Source organism: Acomys minous (assembly GCF_964271855.1).
Source record: "Acomys minous genome assembly, contig: scaffold_29, whole genome shotgun sequence".
In the NCBI taxonomy this organism is placed as follows: Eukaryota; Metazoa; Chordata; class Mammalia; order Rodentia; family Muridae; genus Acomys; species Acomys minous.
In genome coordinates, this window is record NW_028182176.1 from 1,987,897 (window position 1) to 2,003,609 (window position 15,713).

A 15,713-nucleotide genomic window follows, 5' to 3' on the forward strand; every position below is an offset into this window, starting at 1 on the left:
TTTTTTTTCTTCTTGTGTGTGTTAGTTGGGTTGTATAATAAAGTTCAATTGTTAATAAACTGAGCCAACACTGGAGGAGTCCCATCTTGCCCATCTTTAAGCTGAAATCCACCATCAGGTCAGAGTGGTAGAGCTGTTTGGGACAGCAATGCAAGAGAGCTGGGGGTGGGACAGTCCAAACGGAGTGCCCATTAGCCCAGTTTAGGTCAAGCTGGTCCCCTCACATCACAGTCCCCTGGTTAAGTACAGATGAATGTTCAAGTACGGTGTAGAGAGCCAAGCAGGGGTCTGGGCTATCCCTCACCACTCCCCTGGGCCACAAGCTGAACAGCAGGTTGACTCGCAGCCCCCACTCCTTGTAATAGCTGCCATTTTCAGTGACGTTCAAGGAGTCAGGGTCAGGGAAAGAACTGAAATCTGGACAGGGGGAAGGGAGAGGAGCAACCCCACAGAGAGGGAACGAGCCCCACATCTGCTCCTCTCCCGGGCCCCAGTCCTGGCATTTCCTGGTTTATAGAGCCCCCTATCTAACTACTGGATCCCCAACTGCTCCTCTGGTTTCCCCTTTTTGGACCCCCATCCCACCCAACTGGTCTTTGTTCCCTGAACCCTGTTGGTCTGCTCTCTGCCCTCCCCGCACCCATCCATCACCTCCCACAGCCCCATGGCTCCCAGTATCCTGCCCCCTCACTCTTCTCTACTAAAGACTTGCACCTTCACCACCCCACCATCCCTTTGGCTCAGCACCTCCCCTGTACCTCTTGACCCACGCCCCCAAGGGGATGGACAACGTAGCAGGTGGAAGGCAGAGATGGGAAGGAAAGATCCCCAAAGATATCAGTGCAGGTGGGAAAAGGGAAGGCTGGCTCAAGTCCCGGGGCAGAAATCCCAAGATATTAAACTGAGGAGTGTCAAGTCATGAAGAAAATAACCTGGCCTCACGTTAGGCGGTGAAATGAGGGCAAGAGGTCCAGGAACTGGTAGTCTTTTACATCTTTAATCCAATGGAGGTCCAAGAAGCACGGTGCAGGCAGTGGGGTGGAGCCCAGGGCAGAGGTGGAGTGCCAGGACCACCCAGAAAGCACCAACTCCTGCAAGCCTTACAGTCGGTTCAGAAAACGCATGAGCTGCTTTTTGTGGAAACACCTGTCCATCTGAGGTCCAGAGCACATGGCTGGTGGCAAACCACCCCATTAAGCATGGGTGGGGTCAGCGGCTTCCTCCGGCTTAGGTCCATCCGAGGCCACAGACGCTTGTAGCACCAGCAGCTCAAAGTCTGGCAGACTCGCATGCAGACACATCGCTCTCAGGGTCCAAGGTGCTGAAAGACATGGAGCCATGCAGCCCGAGGCAGCAGCAAAGGCAGAGTGTCAGGCTCAGGGCTTGGGGTGGGGAGGCACATAACTGTGGAGGCTATGGTGGTGGGGCAGGGCCCAGGGGTCAACTGAGCAGTGCTTCCCCCACTGCCAGGGCATTTAGCCCACCGCTACCCCATGGTTTTCTTCTCGCCAGAGCTGCCCCAGGCTGGCTGAAGGACATTCCAGGCCTCCCCAGGAGCTTTGTCCTTACTAAGCTATGTGCCCTAGGAGTCTGAGTCTGTGTCTGAGTCCTAGGAGGAAGAAGAGGTATCAGGCACCCGCTCCAGCAGCTGGCACATATGCTTGAAACGCTCGAGTTTCTCCCTCTGTGGTGATAGGAATGGTGCTGCCGGGCCCTCAGCAGAAGCCATAGGTGGCTTGAGTTTCTCCCAGTTCTCGGGAGGGAGCCTAGGGTGGCAGAATGAGAATGCCTGGCTGGGATTCCGAAGCCTGGGGGGTGGGGGGTGGGGGTTAGGGGAGAAGGCCAGGGCTGCCTGGGTCTGCTCCTCAGAGGAGGCAGGCATCTCCACCCACCTTCTTCAAGTGCCTCTCTTGGCCTCCTTTCACCTTTTTCCTTGGGGTCGGGGGTCTCATTCCCTGCCTCCCACTCCTTCTGTTTGGGGGCCCAGACACATGTTCAGGGGGAGGGCCAGCAGGTAAGGTTCCCTTTCTTCTGGGCAGAGGTGGAGGTGGTGGCTCCTCTGTCAGCTTCCATCCACCCCTCACCACTGTCAACCCTGTGGTGCCCTGGACCCTCACCTGCATCCTTGTCCATCCTTCCTGGGTACCTTGGGGGCACTCCCAGCAGTTGGGGATCTCTGAATTGATAGCACCCTCAGCCTTTCCCATCTTCAGGCAGCCAGGGTGGATGATCCCGTTGCAGACTGTATACTCCATGAGGCTCAAACCAAACTTCTCTTCCTCTCCATGCACCTTCCTCCTTCCCAGCTTCCCCACACAGAAGGAACACAGCTGCGCAGCGCACTGCTGAAGCAGGGAAGACTGCTTCATGCGCCCGCCCCACCGACGTCCCCAGCTTCTTCAGGTCTCCTCAGAAATGGCAGTCCCCGCACTCAGCACACGCATACAGCTGTGTGTGGAAGCACGGGCACAGCGCACTGCCGAAGCAGGCAAGACCACTTCATGCGCCCGCCCCGCCAACTCCCCCAGTTTCTTCATGTCTCCTCAGAAATGGCAGTCCCCACACTCAGTTCGCACACAGGCCTGGCAGCGGCGGCAGCAGCAGGTTCCGCGTTGGTGCGCTCCAGCCCCAGGGCCCTGGCTGCTCGAAGACATTGGGAGTGTCAACATCACCGAAGACTCTCACGTGTCCCGGGAGCCATCTCCTGGCGGGTAGGCGGCCAGTGGCAACGCAGGGCGGGAAACTCTCGGAAAGCCTAGGTCTATGCTTCCTGAGGGCGCTCGGCCCCTCCCTCCAGGGGAGGGCGGGACAACAGCGAGTGGAGGTCGGGAGCACCGGGCCAGGCCCTCCCACCGGCTGCTGCAAGGCCCTTCCAAGGGAAGGTCCTGCTCTGGGGGCGGGGGGGGCTCAGTCACTCAGCCACTCAAGGCCAACGGGGGGCTCCTTGGGCACAGGGTGCTCAGCTTCTGCCCAGGCCCCATTTAGTCCCGGTACGAGTCTCAGCTCCCCACCCCCACCTCTCCCCAAAGGCCCCAACCTTTAACTGGCCCCTTCTCAGGTCCAACTGTCTAGACGTCCAGGGAAAATCCAGGGCTCCCCACCATTTCCGGGGTTCAAACCCCTCCCACTGCTGGTTCACGGGGGGCGGGGGGAGGGGGGCGGTCGCTGCAACCTACCACCCTCCCCTGGGTCCGCCTGACACACAGAGGCAGGGCAAAGAGGGGGGGTCAGTTTTTTCATTTTTTAACACTGTTGCTTTTCTTTAAAACTTGCAGGGCACATTAAAATTTCTTCTGCAAGACATGTATCAGCTTGCACATGAAAATGACCCTCCATGTCTTCTAGAACTTGACAACGGTCCTCAATATTATGGTCTCCCAGATTGTAGCTTAAAATATAGTATAAGAAATATATTATATATTATTGGAAATTAAGAAAATTTAAGTTATTACATTCAGAGTCTCTAAGAACCATGCCTGATTTATTCACCTCATTCTTCCTCATTCTCATTTGAAATTGCAGAAGAACATCAGTAACAGAGAAACATTTGTCCCCTGACTTTAAAAAGCAAAACATAATTCAGTCCTACCTACAGCAGCTTGGTTCCTGTAGGGCTCCAGCATCACATCCTTGTAGAGACTCTTCTGGGAAGGATCCAGCAAAGCCCACTCTTCCGAGTGAAGTTCACATGCTCATCATCATAGGTCACTGCATCCTAAAGTATGCTGTACATGTGTACACAGAAAGCAGGATACTGACATCACTGTACATGTCTGCACCATTGACAACATAGTCGTGTAACTCTGGTGCTTCCTCCACTCATTTTCAGACACAAAAGTTCTACTGTAACCACCAAGTCATTTTAGAAGGAAACTGAATAACGAGGTTCATCTCCATCAAGGGCCAGCCTTGACACACACATTAGTATTTGCACAGGACACAGTGTTGGCAAATTCCAAAGAACTATCTGATGCTTTATCAATTGAGCTATTTGGTTTTTCTGGCTCTTCTGCTGCCAAAGCCGCTCCTTAGCTAAGGAGTCTATTACCTAAGGGCAGGTGGCTGTGACAGTTTCCTGATGTAAACAGCAGGAGGCTGTAAAAGAAAAACCATAGTTTGCTTTTAAACTTAGTGACTTACTTAGGCATTCAACAGTGGCTTGAAGGAGAGGGGGGAAAAAAGAGGAAAAAAAAAAAGACTTTAAACATACACTCATACAAGTAAAATAAACATGGGCTTTGAACAGCAGATTCCCACAAGCTTTCCTGTGGTGATGGCGTTGGTTTTAGCAGTCTCTTTTGCGAAGAATGCAGCAAATCCAGGCCATCCTCAGGGAACCTTCCACTATATCAGCACACGTAAGCAATGAGACATGCAGACAGGTACACATTCATACACACAAGGGAGTTCCCAATTTTACACACACACACACACACACACACACACACACACACACACACACACCACCAACAACAACATGTAGATATTTAAACATGCATACACATATCTATTCACATGTGAACATATATACACAGACACATAGTAAATGGGTAGGACAGGCTCTAGCAAGCCCCTCTCTCTTTTATTCTTGTCCTATAGGTTTTTATCTTCCCTATACAATCATTACAGAAGAGAATGACAGTAGGACTTTAATTTATTTCACTAGAACTATATCTAACTGAACATTTTTTGCTCATTAAAGTTTAAATAGTAGTTTTATCTATAAGCTCACTGAGTCCCAAGCAGAAGCTTTATCTTTTTCTTATTTCATATGTACATTATGTATTTAAAACAAGAGTTTTTGGTGCCAAGGTTGTTATCAAGAAACAGGGGTCTGTCCTGTCTTGTACAGAAAACCATTTGTTCTTTGTTTTTATATTCATATGGTCTTTCTTATTGTGGTAAACACCTAGGACTCAGCCTGGACTAAACCTAGAATGAATGCATTCCCTTGATCATTAATGTGGTTTAATCTTGCTTTTCTTACTGGTGTAATTCATGTGGTTCGCAGAACTCCTAGCAGTTTTTTGATAATTTGTAGGAGGGCTAGACGTTACTTGAATCTATTCAGAAATCACTATCAGGAACTATATAATCACCTTCATACGATTATGCAGGAGATCTGCATAATGCATTATGCCAGACACAAGAGAGAAGCATGGAAAGACAGTGTAGCAACAGGAAGCAGTTTTGAGGCAAAATAACTTAGGCTTTTCCTAAACCAAGGGATAGAGCTGTGAAAAATGAGTGGGCTGCCTCCAGAGGCTCACAGGCTTGCTTTTGCCAATCCTCCATATCTCTTGGCATTTGTCGTTTCTGTGTCCTTTGAACAGGAAATAGCCTCGCAAGAGAAATGTCAATTAACAGACATAGAGAAAGAACCACACAGATCACACATCAGAGAAATTGTAGGAACAATTACTAACTACAAAAATGATGGGCAAGCTGGGTATCCTTGCTCATGCCTTTAATCCCTGCACTCAGGAGGCAGAGGCAGGTGCCAGCCTGTTCTATGCCATGACGTACATATTAAGATCCTGACTCCCTTCAAAAAAAAAAAATCAATCAAACAAACAAACAAAAAAGACAGAAAGAACTCAGAGATCTTTACTGAAGTTCCTACAAAGAATTATACATTCACTCCTGTTTGATATTCATCTTCCATAACCCTGAGGTACCCCAGTTTATACTATAACAATAGTAAGATTTTACTAAAAGGGAATGCATGTTTAAACATTTATAAATGAACAGAAGGAAATAATAGCAATATAAATAAACAAAATAGGACAGGAGAGATGGCTCACCAGTTAAAAGCTCTTGCTGGTATTGAAGATAATTGAGGTAAGCTGGGCATTGGTGGTATACGCCTTTAATCTCAGCACTTGGGAGACAGAGGCAGGCAGATCACTATGAGTTCGAGGCCAGCCCAGTCTGCAAAGTGAGTCCATGACAGCCAAGGCTACACAAAGAAATACTGTGTTGAAAAACCAAAAATAAAAATAAGAAATAAAATAAGAAAAAGAAAAGTGAAGGAAAAAATAATTGAGGTCAATTGTCATTATTTACACGGGGCTCACAACTATTCATTATTCCAAGTTCAGGAGTTCTGACAGCAGTGAGGAGGAGGCACACATGATATACATGTTCATGCATACAGGAAAAACACTCATATTCATTCAAAAGATTCGAACAAATCCTTGTAGGAAGAACGTCACACGCCTGCAATGCAATGACTCAGAAGGCACAGGTCATATTAATATCATGAATACATGCCGTTCTAAAAAACAGAATACACTCTCTGCCAAATTTCAAAGTTCAAGATGTGGATGAAGATAAGCACAATAGCATATGCTACCTTGTACAAAAACCTACATTCCAAGAACTTCCGCTAACTTTATTTAAAAAAAAAAAAAAATAACAGGGAGCTAGAGAGATGGCTCAGAGGTTAAGAGCACTGACTGCTCTTCCAGAGGTCCTGAGTTCAATTCCCAGTAACCACATGGTGGCTCACAACCATCTGATGCCCTCTTCTGGCCTGCAGATGTACATGAAGGAAGAGCACTATATACATAAGAATAAATAATAAATCTTAAAAAAAAAAAAAAAACAGTAAAAAAACAGCCAGACATGTTGGCCCAAACTAATCCCAGCACTCTGGAGCCAGAGTCAGGGGGATCTCCAAGTTTGACAACTATCTGGTCTACATACTTACTTTCAGGAATGCTAGGACTATACAGAGAAACTTTGTTTCCAAAAACAGAAACAAAAACAACAAATTTAAAAATATAAAAACATCAGACTAGCAAATTAGCTTAGCATTGGGTAGCAATTGGTTCTACTGTATCTTATGTGATTTAGGGATAGAGTGTATACTGGTGCAGGCATGACAGCATGAGAAGGAAGCTAACTGATCAGTTTCAGCCACAACACAGTAGACACAAAGAACAGGAAATGGATTGAGTCTTTAGACAATCAAATTTCATCCCCAATAAGGAATCTTGTTGAATGGATATTAATATTTATAATTTTAAGATAATCAGTGCTTATTCCTTAACCAAAACACCACACAGAGAGACTAGAATCTGTTTAATTAGCAGAGAGCATAATACTAAGCCTCCAAGCTAGTTTATCTTCCTCTCATTTTTCTTGTCTCTATGGTCCAATTCTCTTCTCCTAGTGTTTCCTGGTTCTGTCCAAAGGCATCCTTCCTTCCCTTCCTGATCTTTCTCCTCCTCTCACTGGACCAGGATGTCCCACCCTAGTCTCTGTATTGCTCAGCACTGGCTAGATGACTTTTATTAGCAAAAAAGAGAACAAATGGTGACATGTCAATACAAACTTGTCACCAGAAATACTTGAAATAAACATCGCAATGCAAACTAGATAGTGGGGTAGAGAAATCAGCATTTGAATGAACAAGAGTAAACTGTACACAATACCCTAACAGAATCTAGAAAGGCTCCTCCTACAAAAGCATGCATAAGCTACCCAAAGAAAGCCACAAAAGCCAGACAAGTGCCCAAAGGCAACCTCTAATCTAGGAGCTTTTTGACTCAAACAACTGCATTCTCACCCTGGTCACTATAAGCTTATGGTCACCCTGTGATGCAAATGCATTTAGTCTAATTGTAATGGTCCTAATAATATGCAACAGCATGTTCACTGTTCAAATGCCAAAAGCAACAGACTGTACATTGTTCAAATGTCAAAAGCTACAGCCTCTACACTGCTTAAATGTCCAAAGCAACAGCCTCTACACTGTTCAAATGTTCAAAGCAATAGCTTCTACACTGTTCTAATGTCCAAAGTCGCTTCTGACAATTATGGACAATCTCTTAATTGACACATCTTATAAAATCATTAAACAAGTTCTATCTTTCCAACATACAATGGCACAGAATAGTCCTTCTCATTCCAGTAAATAGGAATGTGTACACAGTGAGGGGAGATTAGACCAAGGCAAGAAACTCTGCAGGGCAAACACCAAATCCTGCAGCGCTGTCTCACACACATGGACCTTCACATCAAAGGGCTCAGATGACCTATTCCTGTACCTTTTCATACATCCCTCAGTTTGGCTACTTCCACTCCCTATCTGCATCTCTCCATGCAGATTTCGCAAAGGCTTGGGTGTCTCAACATCTTGTTTGTGGTCTCAAAATGCAACTTAGGCTTCATCCTCACAGCTTCAATGCAATGAACTCTCACAGTTTCCTCACTGGGACTATGAAGCTGCCAAACATAAATAGCTGGGACATTGCTGAACTGAAACCACAGAGGAAGAATCTTTGAATTTTGTGTCTTTCTTGTTTCTAGAACCAGCACAATAAGGTGATCCTGTCAAGATTGGCTTCTATGCAGGGATGGACCCTACCACGCTTGGACCACAGTAGCAGCAGGTTTTATATGAAGTTTCTTCCTGGGACTAGGAATCACTTTGCATACTCTTTCCATTAATTTAAGGCTTGGGCAGGAGGAAGTATTGCCCTTAAAGCACCTTGTTAGGCTTCCAATCCAGATCAAGGGCCCTCTTTCTTTTCTCCTTGAAAAGTCCTGCTTTTGTTTCAGCATTTGCTGAAAGTTTGAAAAACCAAAAACCAATGTGTTAACCATATCAATCACTTAAGTAACAAAAACCCAAACTGATGATTACAACTGGAAAACACAGAGTTGCCAAGAAATGAGAGGCAAACCTTCAGGATCAAGAAGAGACAACTAACACTGTTTCTCCACAGAAAGTTCACAAAGTAACAAACGCTAAAGGAACTCATAACACACTCAAAATCAAGTAAACAGATACCAAAGAGAAGAATACAAAGAACCAGGGAGCGGCAGCAGCACCTGAGACCGGGCGGGGCATGGTCACGCCCACCGCACTGTGGGAGCCTAGTGGCCGCCAAGCTCCCGAGAGGCTGACAGGGGCATCTGAGGCTCTGAAGCCTGGGGCCTCTGGCCCTTTGCCACTGCTACTGGGGTGGAGAGGCGGCGCTGAGCAATCTTTGGTGCAGTCTTGAGCCCGAGGGTTGCCTCCCTTCCCATTCACACGCCGCGGCTCCATGTTCTATGATAAAGATGGGGATCTGGCTCGTGAGTTCTATGAGGAGACAATTGTCACCAAGAATGGACAGATACATAAGAATCTGATTCCTCAGGACATCGTGAGGCTGGATTCCCCCCCACACCCCGCGCACCGACCGAATCTATGTGGATTTCCCCCATGATGCTCTATGAAGTGTGAGCCTGTGGCATGGCAGACACAAGCACCCACTGCCCCAGCAAGAAACTCCCAGGATCAAGGTGTAGCTTCTGTTCAGGAGTCAGGCTAATGCCACAACCCTGAATAAACTAAACTCCGTTGGACCAAAAAGCAAGCAAACAACCAACCAAAACCAATAAAGATTCAATGAAACAGAGTAGATTCATTGCAAATAACCAAAATAGAATATGCAAATTTTAATAATTGGAAACAAAAAGGACATACAAGCAGACAATGAGGAAATCCTGAGAATAGTTAAGAACACACTTTAAAAACCTGTACCCCAACAAATTGGAAAATCTAAAAGAAATGGATAATTTAATTGATAGGCAAAGTTAAATCAAGATCAGGTAAACAACTTAAGTAGACCTATATCCCCTAGTGAAAAAGAAAAATTCATTAAAGGACTCCCAATCAAATCAAATCAAAACAAAACAAAACAAAACACCAGGACTGGATGGTTTTAATGCAGAAATCAACCAGACACTCAGAGAAGACAACACCAATACTGCTCACCTATTCTACAAAACAGAAACAGAAAGATTATTACCCAATTCATTTTAAGAAGTCACAGTCACCTTGATACCCAAAGCACATAAATACTCAACAAAGAAAGAGTACTGCTGACCAATTTCCATCATGGACATAGATCCAAAATTAATAAAATATTTGCAAACTCAATCAAAGAACAAATCAAAAAGATCACAAACATTGTTCAACTAGGCTTCGTCCCAGAGATGCTGGGATGGTTCAACATACAAAAATCAGTAAATGTAACCCACCATATAAATAAACTGACAGAAAAAAAAGAAAAACACAGAGGATAATCTCATTTGCCACCTACCAAGCCTTTGACAAAATCCAACACCAATTAATGATAATAGTCTTGGAGAGATTAGGGATACAAGGGACATACTTGTTGTGGTTAATTTATCAGTATAGCCTAATAATATTATTATTAGGCCTATAAATTATCATTATGGTGGTATTTTCTAACCCGCTAGCAATCAGTCAAGACACAGACACCTGTTATATTTTAAAATTGCCTTACTTAACCTTGGGAAGGCCAGATATTAAATCCCTAAACTACTTATTATGCCATCTGCTTCTAATAATTTCTATCAAGCTACCTCCCACCCATAATCCCAAATACTTGCTAATTTTCAGCATCTGGACCAAATCTCCATCCATGTTGGCCATATGCTTCTCCTTCACCCAACCCATGGTGCAGCCTTCTTCCACCTCTCCCCTCCTCCTCCCAATATTATCTCGGTCTCCCAAAGCCCGGGAACCTTAGCCACGCCCATCCCATTTACTCTGCCCAGGGGTGATGGCCTTTTATTGGTCAAACAGGTTAGGCTCTTAGGCAAGATACAAGCTGACAAGCAGTATTAGCATCAAAATACACCCAACCCACCTGCAACACATACCTAAACATAATAAAGGGAATCTGCAGCAAGCCTATAGCCAACATCAAATCAAATGGAAAGAAAGTAAAAACAACTCCTTTAAAATCAGGAACAAGGCAAGGCTGTTCTCCCTACATCTATTCAATATTTTATTTGAAGTTCTAGCTAGAGCAATAAGACAACTGAAAGAGATCAAGAGAGTAACAGACCCTATGGAGGAGCTTCAGTTCTGGAAAGATGTCAAGTCCCCAGGCAGACACAGGAAACTGAACCTGGAAACTGCAAGAACAACCACTGCCCTTAACTGCTGAGTCACATCTCCTGCCCTGTAAAATGGTCCCTTAAGTAGCTACTGTGGACTCTTAAGTCAATGAACAGTGAGTCAGAAATGATGGAGCTCCAAGGACGCTTTCTTAGAGCCTAGAGGAGTGACAGCTCAGCAAAGACAATCACACAGAAGTAACAAAGAGAAGTCAAGAAGTTTGGCAGCAAGAAGCTCAGGTTATGAAAGATATTTGCCCAGAGTTATGTGCCTGAGGGCTTTACAAGCATAAAAACAATCTGAAATAGTATGTAGAAAGAAAATAGCAAGGCTATGCAGAGATTAATGAACTAGATAGAGACTCAAAGACAGTACAATGATTCAACATAACAGAACTGTTTTGGTGCCGGGACTAAAGTAATAACAAAGCATCATTCACCTAATTCAAACTGGAAAAGTGAATTTATATGTATTAGAAGTAGAGCTAACATGAGGATACTGAAAGATTTGACAAGGACTTCAGTGTTATCTTGTGCAGTGCTGTGGAAAGTCATACATACATAAACCACAACTGAAGAAGACATGATGAGTTCCTAGAAACTAGTGACTGAATCAGCCTCCTACATGATACAACTACAACACACAGCAAGCAGCTGCTGAGACTGAAGCAGTAAGAGTTTCCGTCAACAGTGTCTGAGGACTGGACAGATTAACATGGAATTCTCCTTTCCATACAAACCTTATACTAATGCCAAAAGGAGAGCACTGCATAAAACACACAAAAAAGGAGGAACGATAGAAAGTCCTCATGCAAAGCTGGCTTTACCTCAAAGCACAAAGCAGGTGAGCCCAAACAAATATATTCAAAAAATTAAAAAATCATAGAGCAGTTGCCAGGATCTACACAGACACAGAGATCATCTCTAAATAACACAGAAATGGAAACATTGAATTCACACCAAGAGTGCAAGGCTGTTCCAACACCTACAGACGAATCTATGTAAGACACCAAATATGTAGACTCAGTAAAAGTAGAAAAATGGCTATGTCAATAGATAAATTAAAGCCCTATGGTAAAATATGACATTTTCTCAGTATAAAACCTCTCAAGGTATGAGGAGAGAAAGAACATACCTCAGAATAATACAGTCAGACAAAAGCTAAAGCCAACAGTGTGAAAAAGGACAAATGGAATAATTCCACTCTAATCAGGACTAACTCAACACAGTGCATCAGTGAGTACACAGTTCTCTGACGGAGAAAAATTTAAAGTGACAATAGAGTCAGAAATCAAATGGATCTCCTTAAACAAAAACAAACAAACAACAACTCAGCCCAAAAGTGGTGGCACACGCCTTTAATCCCAGCACTTAGGAGGCAGAGGCAGGTAGATCTCTGTGAGTTTGAGGCCAGTCTGGTATACAAAGTGAGTCCAGGACAAAGAAGGCTACACAGAGAAATCCTGTCTTGAAAAAAACCAAAAAGAAGAGGAAGAAGAAGAGGAAGAAGAAGAAGAAGAAGAAGAAGAAGAAGAAGAAGAAGAAGAAGAAGAAGAAGAAGAAGAAGACCTCAATCAAACCACTCACACTGTCTTCAGATATCTTGTACTACACAGTAATACCATTAACAATGTCAGAAACAGCTATGCAGACTGAGGAGGAGGGCAGAGTCATCAGTGGTCACTTCCCAATTTGGATCCTGTGTTCTACAATCCAAATCTGTCAGACATGCACACTGGAAACATACTGGAAAGACTATTTTTAGTAACAGAAACTTTTCTGGTTCAATATGAGGGTAATTGTACAGGGAGGGAAATACACAGATTACACTTGGAACCTCACCAAAGCAAATGATAAGGAAGGTCACAGGCCCTAAAAAGGAATCCACTATGACATTTGCTACACACACAAATGGCTCGGTTCACACCCAAGACCAGGTGCTGCTTTCAGTCTGGTCAGAGACTTTGTTTTCAATGGGCAACAGTTATTTCAGAGACTCGAAACTAATCAAATACAGGAAACGACTGAATGCTTAATGTACTGCCTATAATGGGAAATTCATTTTACCACATCTAACATTATTCTCAGTGAAAATTTCCAGAATCATTAATGAAACCGAATCTTGCAAAAATCAATTTCATGTCTTGTTTCTATTGTCATTTCAGAGCCACCACACACCATGCTCAATCTGTCTAACATACCTGGATCCTTTGCTACAATCTCTGTCCTCACTATCTAGGGCTCTTAGTTGTCACTCACAGGTGAGCAGATCTGGCTGAGCAGTGGGAGACCTGCCCATGGGAAAGAGGTGCAAAGTACTTTAATGGAACAAAACTGAAAGATGCTAACACCTGCCAAAAGGATAACCATGAAGGAAAGAGAAAGTATGATAAAAATGTCTCTTCTTCACTGAGGATTTCACTTAGTCTATGAGATGTGAGACTCACTCACACACAGTTTACACACCTGCAGAGCCATTTTCCCAGATAGCCTGAGGAAGGAAGACTGCAAGAAAACTGGACTCTGACCCACAGAATCCAGACTGCTGCACCACTACAACAGGAGGTCTCTGAAAAAAACCTCTGAGGCCAGGGTCCAGGCATTCCCACTCCTGCAAGAAGTTACAGTGAAAAAACTCAGTGTTAACAAGCCGTGAATTTAAAAACAAGAGTTTGGCCACATGTGCACAGGCACAGTGATTTCCTTGAACGAAGGAGACAGTTTTCTGATTTAAGTCAGCAATCATAATCACTCAAAAGGTGAATTCTAATTTTGTTGTAATATATAGTGAGTTTTCTATCTATAATAACAGTGTGGCCTGATGTCATGATCTCACAGCATGCATAGTGGGCTGGGCTCTCAAAGAGACTAAGGACACAGGGCTACCTGAGATTAACATATTAAAGGAGACATTTTTGGAGAGGTAATTTCTTGCTGCCTGGTTCCTCTCTAAACCCTAGTCTCTCCTCCCTTCTCTTTCTGTCCCCCATCTCCTCCCCTCTCAGTCTTCTCATGAGCTGGTTCAGTCTGGACCCTTCTAGATACATCTGGCTGTTTTCTCCCTCATACTGTAAAGCCCAAAATTGATCTGCAAATACCACCTGCCCAAGAACCAGATTAGCTCCCTGGAATGCTGGGAGTTGTAGTTCTTCAAAAATAACAACGCCACATGAGAAAATATGATGGCATATAGGTTTGTATTCATAAGCCCCTGTAGCTCTTGACAAAGTCCATTTCTTGGTCAATATTTACTATTTATATTAGTACCTGCTCAAGTGGTGGAATTGGTTTTTCTCCCGGGAATCTCAGGATGAACACAGCATAGAATAAACCTCAACCATACCCCGGACCAGTCAGATCTCCAGTTTTCATCAGACCCAAGGTATACCATTAATAACTAAGCATTGAAGACACATTTCTGAACGCTGTGCTCACATCCAAGACGTTAATGTTTCCAACCACAACTATGGTGTTTTATTTTTGTTTTGTTTTGTTTTTTGTTTTTTCAAGACAGGGTTTCTCTGTGTAACCTTGGCTGTCCTGGACTCACTCTGTAGACCAGGCTGGCCTCAAACTCACAGCAATTGCCTGCCTCTGCCTCCCAAGTGCTGGGATTAAAGGCGTGCACCACCACGCCTGGCTAACTATGGTGTTTTATAAAGTAAATTTTCTGATTCAATCAAATCTGCACTGGTTCCACATATGACCAACATGTATTTTGTGGATACCTATTACCCAGGACAGAGGACATGCTCTTGACTAGGCAGATAGAGGAACACAGAAGTTCAGAAAGCATGGGTGAATTTGAATTCGAGGAGATTTGTAACTGCTGTAGCTGTGAACCCAGTGTCCAAATACACATACTGCAAATGCTCCATGAGATGATTTTATGAATAATAATCTGGCCACCATAAAAAAAATACTCACAATAAACACCCTATCCAACAATAGTAAGATATCAACAGAATTGTGATAGTGGCATCCTTAAGAGCAGGAGGCAGAGGCAGGCAAATCACTGTGAGTTCAAGGCCAGCCGGGTCTACAAAGCAAGACTAGGGCAGCCAAGGAAACACAGAGAAACCCTGTCTCGGAAACAACAACAACAACAACAACAACAACAGCAGCAGCAGCAGCAGCAACAGCAAAGCAGCTGAGGAAATCATGCTGCTCCTCTCCCTCCGTTTCCCTCTGACTGCTAGGCTGCTGTTCCTACCGCTGTGCGGCTGACTGGTGACTGACCAGGCCAGCAGCCTGAAAACTACATCTGAGGAAGTTGTTGGGTTTCTGCAAACAACCTGCCCCCACATGACCCCCAACCACCGAAGGAAATGGTGCATATTCATATAGACCCGCCCACTATCCTTCAGTACCAGTCACGCGGTTCCCCAGTGCGAAGGGAGGCTCAGTTTTAGTCACAGTAGCTCCCACAAGTGTCTCCTCAGTGTGTTCCCATTTCCTTAGAAACAGTGTATTTGCTGGGAGAAAAGTGCATTACTGTGCGCTTTCACCGTTCAGCAAATACATGTGTAGAAGCACAGCGCTAGCAGAAACGACCGTTTCTCGACGTTTTCTAACTCAGGGAACAAGTTGCACACTTCTGAGATGCATTTGGGCAACTTTGTCAGAAATGAGTTTTTTGCCTAAAGAGACATGCCTATTTGCGCAGTAGTATAGATTCTGAGTATGTAACTGGGCTTGATGAAATCAGCATTTCTCTTGCTTCCCTGTGCGTAGGGAAGCTCAGTTTTAGTCACAGTAGCTCCCACAAGTGTCTCCTCAGTGTGTTC

General features: G+C 44.5%; 1 long non-coding RNA gene and 1 pseudogene across 2 annotated transcripts; both read right to left on the minus strand.

Annotated features, from left to right (window-relative positions):
- Positions 1-833: 833 nt before the first annotated feature.
- LOC311591762 (F-box/LRR-repeat protein 19-like) lies at positions 834-2,537 on the minus strand (annotated as a pseudogene). The gene is made up of 2 exons: positions 2,465-2,537; positions 834-2,405 (listed from the first exon to the last, which is right to left on the minus strand). The product of its transcript is annotated as an F-box/LRR-repeat protein 19-like (transcript).
- A 680-nt stretch (positions 2,538-3,217) lies between these two features.
- On the minus strand, positions 3,218-6,363 carry LOC311591760. The gene is made up of 3 exons (XR_014777190.1): positions 5,805-6,363; positions 3,590-3,725; positions 3,218-3,388 (listed from the first exon to the last, which is right to left on the minus strand). It is a non-coding gene; the product is annotated as an uncharacterized lncRNA (long non-coding RNA).
- Positions 6,364-15,713: the final 9,350 nt, after the last annotated feature.